This window comes from Triticum aestivum, chromosome 4A, assembly GCF_018294505.1.
Source record: "Triticum aestivum cultivar Chinese Spring chromosome 4A, IWGSC CS RefSeq v2.1, whole genome shotgun sequence".
In the NCBI taxonomy this organism is placed as follows: Eukaryota; Viridiplantae; Streptophyta; class Magnoliopsida; order Poales; family Poaceae; genus Triticum; species Triticum aestivum.
The window spans coordinates 299,041,574-299,054,525 of record NC_057803.1 but is presented as its reverse complement, the minus strand read 5'-3'; positions in this window follow the sequence as shown (position 1 = coordinate 299,054,525).

Below are 12,952 nucleotides of genomic sequence, written 5' to 3'. Positions count from 1 at the left end.
ATTCGAATAGCCGTGTCCGCAGTAAAAGACTTCTGGGTTGCCTATAACAGTTCATAGACAAGTGAAAGTGGATACTCTAAAATGCGCAAGATAAGCGTGAGTGCTATGGATGGCGTTCTCGTAGGGAGACGGGAGCGGATTCATAGTGGTGTATTGATATGGTGAATATGTGGACTTGTGTGCACCACCTCAAAAGAGTTACTTGCAGTCATAGTTTAAGATAGCCACCGAGTCAAAGCTGGCTTGCTGTAGTTAAACTCCACCACCACCCCTGTTGATACCGATGCATATGTAGCTAGTTCTGATGTAAGTCTTGCTGGGTACTTTTGTACTCACGTTTGCTTAATTTATGTTTTGTAGAGAGACTTCAGTCTCGCTAGTAGTTTCGCGTGGACTTCGACGTTTAGCTTGATACCTTAGCTACGATCTTGTGCCCTCGGCAGGATCTGGTAGATAGTCAGGCTTCTCAGCCTTTTTCATTTGTAGATGTCTGTACTCAGACATGTTAAGCTTCCGCATGTGCTTTGATTTGTTTGCTATGATTGTTGGGTCATGAGACCCATGTTTGTAATATCTCGCTCCTCGGAGCCTAATGAATAAATACTTGAGTTGTAGAGTTATGTTGTGATGCCATGTTGTATTTACACATATCGAGCATATTGTGTGTATGATTGAAATGCTTGGTATGTGTGGGATCCGACAATCTAGTTGTTTATCCTTGGCAGCCTCTCTTATGGGGAAATGTAGTCTAGTGCTTCCATGAGCCATAGTAGTCCGCTACAGCCCGGTTCATCGGAGTCCTGTTAGCCTAGCACTACTGCTCAGGACACTTGACTGGCCGGCATGTGTTTCACTTCGTTCCTGTGTCTGTCCCTTCGGGGAAATCTCACACGGTGACATCCGGAGTCCTGCCTAGCCTGCTACAGCCCGGGTTCCCGGAGTCCTGTTATCCCAGTGCTACAGCCCGGATTCACACGCTGCTGACCGACATGCTCGATGTGATTCATGTATGCATGTCCCCATAGGTTAGTGCTGCTTTGGGTTCACGACTAGCCATGTCGGCCCGGGTTCTCTGTCATATGGATGCTAGCGACACTATCATATACGTGAGCCAAAAGGCGCAAACGGTCCCGGGCCATGGTAAGGTGACACCCGTGGGAATACCGTGCATGAGGCCGCAAAGTGATATGAGGTGTTACCGGCTAGATCGATGTTACTTGGAATCAGGGTCCTGGCAGCGTTGGTATCGGAGCCTGACTGCCTGTAGGATTACCAAGCCAAGCTGGTTGAAGTTGAGTCTAGAAATGCTTAGTTATGTAAGGGAATTGATTGTGGAAGGGAACGTAAGGCTCTTTTTACTCCTTTACCCTATGCCCTTCTGATCTGAGTCAACCTCTTCTTTTCTACGGGGATTAAGAACTAGGCCTTCTCATCTATCTATCAGGATGACGTGTTACTAATCCATAGACTTATAGAATTGATAGTTTCAAGCCTCAGTTCAGTTCCTACTACTTCCATATGTCATAGCTGGCCTCAGAACTTTGATATTGTGATGTTGAGTGGTTATGCCACCATTTTGTAGGATGTCTCAAATCATTTTGAGCATTTACAGCCGTTATGTTGTCCGAGTCATCCTAGGTTTCTAAATAGTCTGATGCACTTGCAAATCTTTCCTCCATGTTCCCATTGTATTTTTGGGCCAGATTAAGCACACTAATCGGTGTGTTGAGGTACTCCGCTGCCTTGACATGTATGTTGGAGTTATTATTATGACCCTAGGTGTTTCAAGGAGTCACTTAGTGATCTAGCCATGTTTTGTATCCCCAGTGTGTGATTCTGGCCATTATTCTCGAAAGCATCCCGTGATGCCATGTAGTGGTAGGTATTCTATTCATGGTTTATTGAACCCGAGATTCACCCTACTTACCTCATGTTGATAGTGTTTGATAGTTCCTTTAGGATATTAGTAACCTTTGCGATAGTCCTTGAGGTCCATGGTACAACGTTCTTCCAATACCATGAACCAATATGGCAGGAGTTCTCTTGAACCAAAATATCACAATCAGAGTACTCTTGAGGAGTTCTCCATTCTATATTGTGACTCTGCCAGTTCAACATTTCTGCATGGGTTATCCGGAAGAAATAACATGCTAATCCATGCATCCATAACTCAGAAAATTATATGTTCCTTAGAGTTGTCCCTCTTTAGTTGTATTCTGACCCTCGTCCATCAATTGTTGGTCAAGAGTAGTTGTGCATTGGTGTTATCGATGCCTATTATTCATGTGATCCGTCAAGCCATTCTATTGCGGAATGACTAGGAGAAACAAACTCTAGTACCTCATCCATATCTAGGATTGGGTCAAAGCAGTTGTATTCCGCAGATCAATCTAGCTTTTGTTCTGTTCTACCTTGGAGTGTTGTCTCCTTATGTCAGAATTGTCATGAGAATTGCACCACCTCTTATGAACTCTTGATGAAGTGATATTTCTCTCCATCATTATTCATTCCTCCGTGTTGTTGCAACCGGAATACCGACAAGTGAACCGTGATGTGTGAAATCAATACTCCTAGCAACTAGTTGCTTGGTAGTAAATGGACAATATTCTCATTCTTAGCGTGTTGGTTATTGAATCATCATTCTAAGATAGATTGTGCTACCTAGTCCTTATTTCTGGTGCACTCTTCGATCAATGAGTTAGGATTATTCAATCCCTTGCTTATTTGATCATATCATCTTGCTCGGAAAAGCAAGATTGTTCTCGAGCTTAATAACATATCGGTGGTTCGTGATGTTCCAAATATCTTCTCGGAAGTATTACCAGGTTGTCACCTGATCGATATGTTGAGTTCGTGATCAAGTTGGTTTTCCAATAAACCACTCTTTCTCCAAGAACCTATGTTGGATATCCCTGAGCTAGTTGGTTAAGCCAAACAACAACTTGGAGAGTTGGAAGAAAATCTTTTCTGAATTAGTTCATTCCAAAGGGATATCCTTGTGTGTGTGTGTGTTGAAGAAAGATGATATCTTCATCGATTGGTCCTCGTGATCAGTTATTGGATCTATTGTCTTGTCCAAACTTTGATTTGGGTATGGGCTATTGTCAAATCAAATTAGAACCAACGATATTCGTAATGTTGTCTTACTCGTGGTTGACCCCTTGAGCATGCACCATTATATCTTTGGGACTGACCAGTGCTATCACCTTGTTCACATAATGGTGGAATTCCTGTGATATGGAAATCCTGATGAGTTGTTGTTGAGCCCATCAGTAGCATCTTATCTCCTCCATGATTCATGTTGAACATTAAGCTAGTGTTGGAAACTTTTGTAAGCATTTCTTCATGCTAGCTGATGAAGCATACGCTTGGATGAAAGAAGTGACTTCCTTTGGATCACGTGCATTTGATGCAAGTTGCCACCATGGATTTGAGAAAGTTTGTTTTGCTTCCTCTGGAATTATCCCAAATCAGTCATGCGTACGTGCGAAGTATTCTGTGGTTTGGAGACTTGCAGCCTTCATTCTATATGTGTCCCTAGCACACCAAGCCACCGATTGATTTGTTCAAGGAGAAGAAGTTCCTTTTTAAGAGCTAACCCGGGCTTAATCAAGGACTTCGTTATCCGCAATGATGGTTCCCCACCTAAACTCGGCAGTGTTTCGTTGTAAGACTACTACGTGGTCATGCTTGTCTGGGACAGCCTGTTCACATGTTTGTAGCAGAACCAGCTCATGTTTTGGAGCTTGCTACCGTAGTCCATTTCCCGAGAATCTCGCAACGCCATCTCATCGAATTGTTTTGAAACTTTCTGTTGCAGACATGTTGAGTCTGAAGTATCCTGTTACTAACCAGATCTGAATCTCAGGCAGATATGATGGTTGGAACATTCCAACATTTGCATTTTGTTCCTAGCTTGCACCGTCTTTGTGCCATTTCACTATGGGCTGCCTCCTTAGTAATTATCATTCAGGATCATCTTCAAAAGTGGTCCTACCATGGGTCCCATCTATTTCCGATGAAAAGCAAAATCATCCATTGTGTTGTCTTCAACAAGGTAGTCCACATCATCCATCCAAGTCCGCGTATACCATTTCTTTGAGCTCTTTCAAATGATCAATTGTAAATTGCCTTAAGCTGGTATGAAGAGTTTGAATGATCTATGGATCAAAAGTAATTCTTTTGCCAGTTAAGGGAACAATCCAACAAGTCACCTTTCCCAAGGTGCCCCGTTACGGATCATGGCAATTATTTCCTAGCTATCTTGAAACCATGCACCATCATCTTAAGCGTGGAATTATTTCCTACCAAATTAAATCTTCATTATCTGTTTCTTTCCTTCCCTCCCGATGTGTGTTTTGAGTCTCAACTGAAGAGGTGTTCTTACGTCTCACTCCATGAGTCGATCTTGAGTTACCCGGTCTCAAGAAGATCATTTCCAGTAAAGTTTCTTTCTGTCGTCATCGTGTTCGATGAAGTTCCGGAAGGCAAAGACGTCAAGATCAATATGATGCGATAAATCAACATCTCCGAGAAGGACAGCTGGATCATGAAGATTGTGTAGTTTTGTGTCCCCTCTGTCTCCTTACCTCACGTCTTGAATCTCGGGACGAGATTCCTGTTTAGTGGGGGTGAGTTGTCATAGCCCTAAAATAATGCTTGTAATTAGTGGCATTGCATCCATTCATCATGTCTAATTTCTGAAAGCTGAACTGAGGAAATTTGAAAGCCTCAAAATTTAATTAAAAGAAGAGAAAATAACCCTGGAAAATGCATCCAATGTTCCCAAAATGCTCTTCATTGATGTTTGATATTTTTGGCAATGGTCTTGATCCAAACCAAAAATAATGAACATTTTTAAAGAATAATTTTGGGCACTGATGTTAAATTATATTGTATTTTCAATTTCAATTTATATTCATATAACTAGAATATATCTTCAAATGCTCCTGAGATAATTTATGGGCATGTGGCTAGGTCCATGTATGCAACATAAAATATTTCAGAAAGATTTGGCATGAGTTTGAATTCTATTTTGAATTTAAACAGTGGCGTATAAACAAATAAAAGAAAACAAAACAGAAAAAATAAAACAGAGCAGAAACTCACCTGACTTACCTGGCCTAGTTCATCCAGCCGGCCCAGCCCACCTGGCTAGTGCCAGTCGTCTTCAACCTCTGCTAGTAGGCAGAGGAGAAGGTAGGCACGGCGCCCGTCGAGGCCTCCGCCTCCTCCCTGCCTGCCTCACGCCCCCGAGGCTCTCTCCCAGCACCACGAAGACGGCCACGGACCCCCCCTCTTTCTCTGGGTCTCTCTCCCTCTCGCTCCCTCGCTGTCCCTCATGGCCGAAGCCGCCATGGCCACACCGCCGAGAACCACCGCGGCCAGCCACTCCCTCGCTCCATCTCCGTGTCCCCGAGCTCCGCCACGACCCCGTGGAGCTACACACCCGACGCTCGCGACCGCAGGAGCCCTGCAACATCGTCCCTGCCGTCCTCATCACCGCCTCTGTCCGGTGATCGCCGTTGTTCGATTCGTGGCATCAAGGGCTTCCCCGGCCTCGACCTCGACTCCGTTCGACCCCTCTGTGAGCCTCCGTCGTTTCCCCCCTGTTTCCCCTCTCCAACCCTTCCTTTAGCCATGCTTTTCGTCAGAGCCGAGAGCTCACGCCCGCCGGCCATGTAGCCGTCGTGTCTACAGACGGCGTAGCTTGCGCCTGGGCGCGTCATCGTGCTCAGGTTGCTCCTAGGAGACGACCCCGACCACCAGCTGGTCCTGCCATGCACCAGAACACCAAACCCGTGCGTGTCCGAACTCTGGCCGCCGCCCAAACGCTCGTCGGCGTTGTTCCCGGCCACCGCGCGCTCAACCACCTGCACCGTTGGACGTGGCACTCCTCCAGCTGGCCGTAGGACCTAGCCATGTGCTCAGCCGACGCCTGTGGCGCCGTTCCGAGCGCCTCCGCCGCTCTGTTTGGTCACCGGCGACTAACCCCGGTGGCCGCTGACATGGACCCGTCATTAGCACTAATGACGGGGCTAACTAACCCACTAGCTCGCTGATGTATGGGCCCCACGCACAAATTAACCCCGGGTTATTCCTGCTTAGATTTAACTTAATCACGGTGGCCCCACGTGTCAGCTTTGACTTTGGTCAAGTCAACGTTGACCGGTCCCACCTGTCATCCAGCCAAATCAGCTTGAGACACTGATGTATGGGTCCCACAGGTCAGGTTTGACCTGGCCGACCCAGTTGACCAGCTGACGTCACAGTGATGCAGTGCGGACGCAATAACTCATATTCTAGATTTAACTTAATTTAGGAAATTGTAGAAAATTCCCAAAACTTCTAAAATTCATAGAAAATCAACCGTAGCTCCAAATCAAATAATTTATATATGAAAATGATCAGAAAAATCCAAAGAATCTGATTATGGCATTATCATGCATTTTTGAACAACTTATGCCTGCTGATCAGGTCAAATCAAATAAGTGGCATTTAAATAATCACATATGGAGTTGAATTTGAATCTTTGGTTCAAACCAACTTCATTTAATCTGGTTTTAGTTGCATTAGCTCAAATCACAGCATATTGACATGTCATGATCAGGCATTATAATGTGCATTGCATTGATTGTATTCTTTCTGTGTTTGCCGGTGATTGTCCCCCCCCCCCCTCGGTAGACGTATGTTTCCACGACGTGTTCGATGACACCGATGAAGAGCTATATCATCTTCAGAAGTGCCAGGCAAGCAAAACCCCCTTGCTCATTCCGATACAATCCCACTCTCTCGCTCCTGCTCTCTTTTACTGCATTAGGACAACAATGATTTATCTGTTACTTGCTGCGGTAGTTGAACCCCTTATGCATGACCAGTCATTGCCACAGTAAATAGATGAAACCCACTAGCATGAGTAGGAGTTGTTTGAGCCCTGATGTGCCTACTCATTCATGCTTGTTTGTCATGCCTGCTATTGCATAAAATTGTGTCAGGTCTCATTCATCGGGGATGAATCGGAGGTGTGTGAACCTGTCCTACTGTTGAGATCTAAGTGTGTGAACATGATTTGGTAAAGGTATCGATGAGAGACCATGTAGGAGTACATGGTGGGTTGTTTCACTGAAGCCATCCTTAGGAACTGGGTTCTGTATTTGTGATCCATGAAACAGCTACTACCACACATTGGGCCCTGAAATATGACCTTGCTCGACTTACTGACCCCTCTCGTCCTCTGTCCAGGAGTTGCAACTAGTTTCTGGTGTTTATAGGATATGTGTTGGCGGCTGTGCATAGCGCTAACCCTAGGGGTGGGCTATGATGCGGTAGATACACCGTGGCACGGTGTACCGGGCGCCCGTTTGGTGTCTCGGCAACCCTGCACACATCGTTTGAGGCTGTGAGCGAAACTCCGACCGGATCTCCTCGCGGATGGAACCCAAATAGGCGATAAACCTGGACTAGAGACTTGTGCGGTTAGTCAGGTCGTGGTCTACACCCACGTCGGCTTTCGCTTGAAGTCTGCCGAGCACATGTCGTGTGCAGAGGCTAAGTGGTGGAAACATGTGTGACGAAGTACACCCCTGCAGGGTATAAAACAATTCGAATAGCCGCGTCCGCGGTAAAGGACTTCTGGGTTGCCTATAACAGTTCATACACAAATGAAAGTGGATACTCTAAAATGCGCAAGATAAGCGTGAGTGCTATGGATCCATAGTGGTGTATTGATATGGTGAATATGTGGACTCGTGTGCGCCACCTCAAAAGAGTTACTTGTAGTCGTAGTTTAAGATAGCCACCGAGTAAAAGCTGGCTTGCTGCAGTTAAACTCCACCACCACCCCTGTTGATACCGATGCATATGTAGCTAGTTCTGATGTAAATCTTGCTGAGTACTTTTGTACTCACGTTTGCTTAATTTATGTTTTGCAGAGAGACTTCAGTCTCGCTAGTAGTTTCGCGTGGACTTTGACGTTTAGCTTGATACCTCAGCTACGATCTTGTGCCCTCTGCAGGATCTGGTAGATAGTCAGGCTTCTCAGCCTTTTTCATTTGTAGATGTCTGTACTCAGACATGTTTAAGCTTCCGCATGTGCTTTGATTTGTTTTCTATGATTGTTGGGTCATGAGACCCATGTTTGTAATATCTCGCTCCTCGAAGCCTAATGAATAAATACTTGAGTTGTAGAGTTGTGTTGTGATGCCATGTTGTATTTACACATATCGAGCATATTGTGTGTATGATTGAAATGCTTGGTATGTGTGGGATCCGACAATCTAGTTGTTTATCCTTGGCAGCCTCTCTTATGGGGAAATGTAGTCTAGTGCTTCCATGAGCCATAGTAGTCCGCTACAGCCCGGTTCACCGGAGTCCTGTTAGCCCAGCACTACTGCTCACGACACTTGACTGTCCGGCATGTGTTTCACTTTGTTCCTGTGTCTGTACCTTTGGGGAAATGTCACACGGTGACGTCCGGAGTCCTGCCTAGCCTGCTACAGCCCAGGTTCCCGGAGTCCTGTTAGCCCAGTGCTACAGCCCGGATTCACACGCTGCTGACCGACACGCTCGATGTGATTCATGTATGCCTGTCCCCATAGGTTAGTGCCGCTTTGGGTTCACGACTAGCCATGTCGGCCCGGGTTCTCTGTCATATGGATGCTAGCGACACTATCATATACGTGAGCCAAAAGGCGCAAACGGTCCCGGGCCATGGTAAGGCGACACCCGTGGGAATACCGTGCGTGAGGCCGCAAAGTGATATGAGGTGTTACCGGCTAGATCGATGCGACTTGGAATCGGGGTCCTGGCAGTGGTGGTGATAGAGTGGTCTTCTAAGCTGAAGGTGAGGTCGGCCTCAGGCGCGGCCCAGCCCGGCGGAGCCCCTGAGCACGTGGAAGTGGTACCAATCTGGCGGAGGAACGGCTTGATGTGGCGCTCTGAAGGTGGCGCCTGTGAGCCGCCTAGCAGGGCCACGACCGTGTGGTGTGCCGGTGCCGTGTAGTGCATAGCGAAGAGGTCGCGGAGCTCCTCCCAAGACGCCACCGTGGATCCGGCAAGGTTGAGCAGCCAGGCGCGCGGCTTGCTGGCGAGGGCCACGGGAAGCCAGTTGCCCATGACCTTGTCATCACCCCCAGCTTCGAGGACGGCCTCCTCGTACGCTAGTAGGAAAGCTGACGGGTCCTCCGTGACGTTGTAGCATGGCGGCATCTCCGGATAGAACTTGGGCGGCTACTGCACCCGCCGCAGGGCGGGGGCCAGGGCTCGAAGCCCCCTGGCCCCATCACCAACGCTGACCGTCGGAGTCGATGGCAGGGCGCCTGCCATGTAGGCGAAGCACGGTGTCGGCGGAGCACAGATGGATGGAAGAGAAGCTACAGCGCACCCATACCTGGCGCGCCAAATGTCAGATCACGGGTTCCGGCAAACCCTCAAGGTTCGAACACTGGGGTGCGTGTGAAGGTTTTCTCTCTATCTATCCACGCCCTAGCTCTCTAAGATCTCACGGACAAACTACACGAACTCACAAGACAAAGACGCAAGATTTATACTGGTTCGGGCCACCGTTCTGGTGCAATACCCTACTCCAATGTGGTGGTGGTGGATTGCCTCTTGGGCTGATGATGAACAGTACAAGGGGAAGAATAGCCTCCTGAGGTTGAGGTCTTCTTGTGCTTGGTGAACTTGTGTTGGTGAGATGATCTTGGATCAGTCTCCAATCATTTGGTTATCAGGTCCCTTCTCTACTGTGGTGGCTAGTTCTACTTATATAGGCCCTAGTCCTCTCCCCAAATATTGAGTGGGAAGGCAGCGAACAACGGCCATTTCGAAAGGGGATAACTAGTACAACTTATCCTGACAAAAGTGGACTTCGCCTGCCAAAGGCTCTGGTGGTGACGCCGTCATGGGCTCCATGGTGACCTCTGTCTTGCCGTCCTTCTGGTCTTGGTCTCGTTGCACCAATATGGAAACCTTTGCTTGATGCCTCGGTACTCCACGCCTGCGCTTTCCCCCTTGGCACCAAAGAGGAAGCAAGGACACTGCGCGCTGGCACCCGCCTGGTGCCCGTCTGGTCTCAATCGTCATGGCTCACGTCACGAGGACCACATGAGGTTTGCCTTGCCTTGATCTCTCCACCCCTCGTGAGCCTGCCTGGCGAGGCTGTTCCTGAGGAGGTCTTGCATCGTCCGCCTCGCGAGGGTCTTGAATGCCTTGTTGATGAAGATGGGTCGTACAGACCTGCCAGCCCAGCCACACCATCGGCCGCAGGCAAGCAAGTCTGGGGACCCCCGTTCCCAGAACGCCGACATCCACAATGTTGAGTCCCCAGACCGCGAAGGCCCAGGCGATTGGGATGGTCTGGAGTGCCGACGCCGGCTGGTGGCTGCGCTTGCTGAAGCGTTGGCTAGTACAAACCATGGTGGAAAGCCTTGGCCACCAGGGATCGCGAGGCGGTGTGGTGCACGCACTCGCCCTGGTGTGTGTCAAGGAGGATCTCAATGCCCTTCTCCTTCTCGACGCAGCGCTGGAACACGCCGGTGGAGCTGCGCTTGACGAGCCCGTTGTTGATGATGTTGTAGGTGGACGCTCGGCGCTGTACTTGCTGAGCTTCGGTTTCGTCAATGGGGAGGACACCGTTCTCCAGGAACTCTGAAATGGGCAGGGCCCAGGATGGTGCCGCAACCCCGGTGAGGACAGCAATCACGATGGGTTCCGGGGTGGCAGCCCCCGACCCGGGTTTAGCGGCCCCAGGGCCGGGTTGGGGTGTGGTCAGGATGGCTAGATTAGTCCCCGGGCTGGGTTGAGGTGCGGCCGAGTCGGCTGGAGCAGTCCCCGGGCCGGTTTGAGGCATGGCCGGGTCGTCCGGGACATGGATGGACTCGGAGTCTGGAGACGGCTTGACAGAGGGATTGTGCAGGTGCTCGAGGAGAAAGGAAAGGCCCCTCATGAGGGGCCTGGCTCCCCGACGCCCAAGTGGGGATGCGGTCGTCCCCGCAAGCACACCATGACTCCCACCGTGGCCCCCCGCTCCCGGGGTGGCACCGTTGCGCGTGGTGGGGGTCGCTCCGGTCACGGCAGCCCCGTCGATGAGGTGAGACGTGCCGTGGTTGCGCAGCTTCCACGGCCATGCTTCCACTCGGCAGAGGTACTGCCGAAGTTCATTGTCTAGTCGGAGGATCCGACCTGTAACTGGCTTCAGCTTCCGCGCTTCTTCGTCGATGAGCTGCCAGCCTCTGGTCCAGGCGGGCTCTGGCTGCAGGCGGACGGCTGCTGCAGCAGGGCTTCCTGGGTCGCGGTTGAAGTATCCGCCGTGGGCAACATAGCTCTGGCCCATGGTTGGCAGACGTTCGCCCCCGCGCGTGGCCTGGGCAGGCGGTGCACCCTCCCTTTCAAGTATGACGGTGATGCGACCCTCTATGCGAGAGTGTTTGGGGAAGATGGTCACTGCGTCGGGTGCTGCCCCGAGACGAACAACAACGAGGAGGTGCTCGGTCTCGGCGATGACCACGATGAGGGCGAGCCCGCTGGCCGCGCCTCGTCCAGCTACGGTGGCTCTTCTCCTGGCGAAAGCTCCAGCAGCGGCGGCTACGACCAGCCGCCACGCTGTCGCGCTCGCTTCTAAGGTGGTAGCGGGTCTTCTCGTCGCTGCACCTCCGTGAAGCGTGAGGAGGGATCCGGCTAAGCTCGGGACGTCGCTGGAGGCCTGCCTCCGTGGTTCGCTGCAACACCGCTTTTGTTTTGTTCCTCTTTTCTTTCCTGCATCAAAATGAAACCAGTATGGTCCCCGAGGGGCGTGTATCAAACTGTGATCCCTCAATCATTACGCTATGCTTGTTATTTCTGTGTTGTGTCGTTATTTTGTGCGGAGATAACTTAGCCTGGCGCGTTCGGGGAAGCCTCTTCTTCAAGAGGCACTTGTTTCCTCGTGCCCGTCTTGGCTTAGTGGTTGCTCAGGAACTGCAAAAAATTTGTTAGGAAGCTCGCTAGGAGACTTATCGTACACCCGAGCCTTGACCCAGCGCTTTATATTGCGGTACCCGAGGGGCACAGATTAGGAGAGATGTGCCGGTTGGTGGGCTCGAAAGAGGGTGCCTCGCCAGAAAGCAGACCGAAGGCAGAGAGAAGGACCAACACAGGAGGAAGAAACCCTCGCGAAGGCGCCTTCCTAGCCGCCTCGCGAGAGAGAGAACACAAGCGAACTGGATTCGGAAAAGGTGGCAAAAGGCGACAGAACCAAACCAGCAAGGAACACAGGAAGCAAACTTTGATTAAGAGAAGGCAAGCCAACTACGGAAAGCAAATGAAAAGCCGCGTCCGGCACCTAGTCTAGTCTTCAAGTCTTCTCACCAGCGCGGAGCTAAGTGCTGCCACTAGGCGTGGGAGGGAGCCCGTGAGGCCCGAGGGTGGCACTCCTGAGACTCCGGGGCGTATACAACCCCACTCATTATTAGGTGAGAGTGTCACAGGCGGTGATTCTTCACAGGCATCGGGCCTTCTTCACAGGCACTAGGCCTTTCTTCATAGGCACGGGGCCTTGCTTGACAGGCACTGGCCCTTGCTTGACAGGCACTGGGCCTTGCTTCACAGGCATGGGCCTTGCTTCATGGGTAGAACTTCTAGAGGTGCTGGATGTTCCAAGTGTTCTGGATGGGCACCCCGTCCTGCGTTTCCAGGCGCGCAGTGCCAGGCCTGGAGATATGGACGACCCTGAACGGGCCCTCCCACATGGGTGAGAGCTTGTGCAACCCTTCCCTGGAGAGGACCTGCCTCAGGATGAGGTCGCCTGCCTCGAGCGTCCTGGAGCGGATGCTGCGGCAGTGGTACCGCCGCAATGCCTGCTGGTACGTTGCGACCTTAGTGCAGCTTCGCGGCGTCATTCCTCCCTCGGTGAAAGGTCAATACCCCGCATGGCGTCCTGCTGTGTTTCATCAAACACCAAGACCCATGTGGAGCG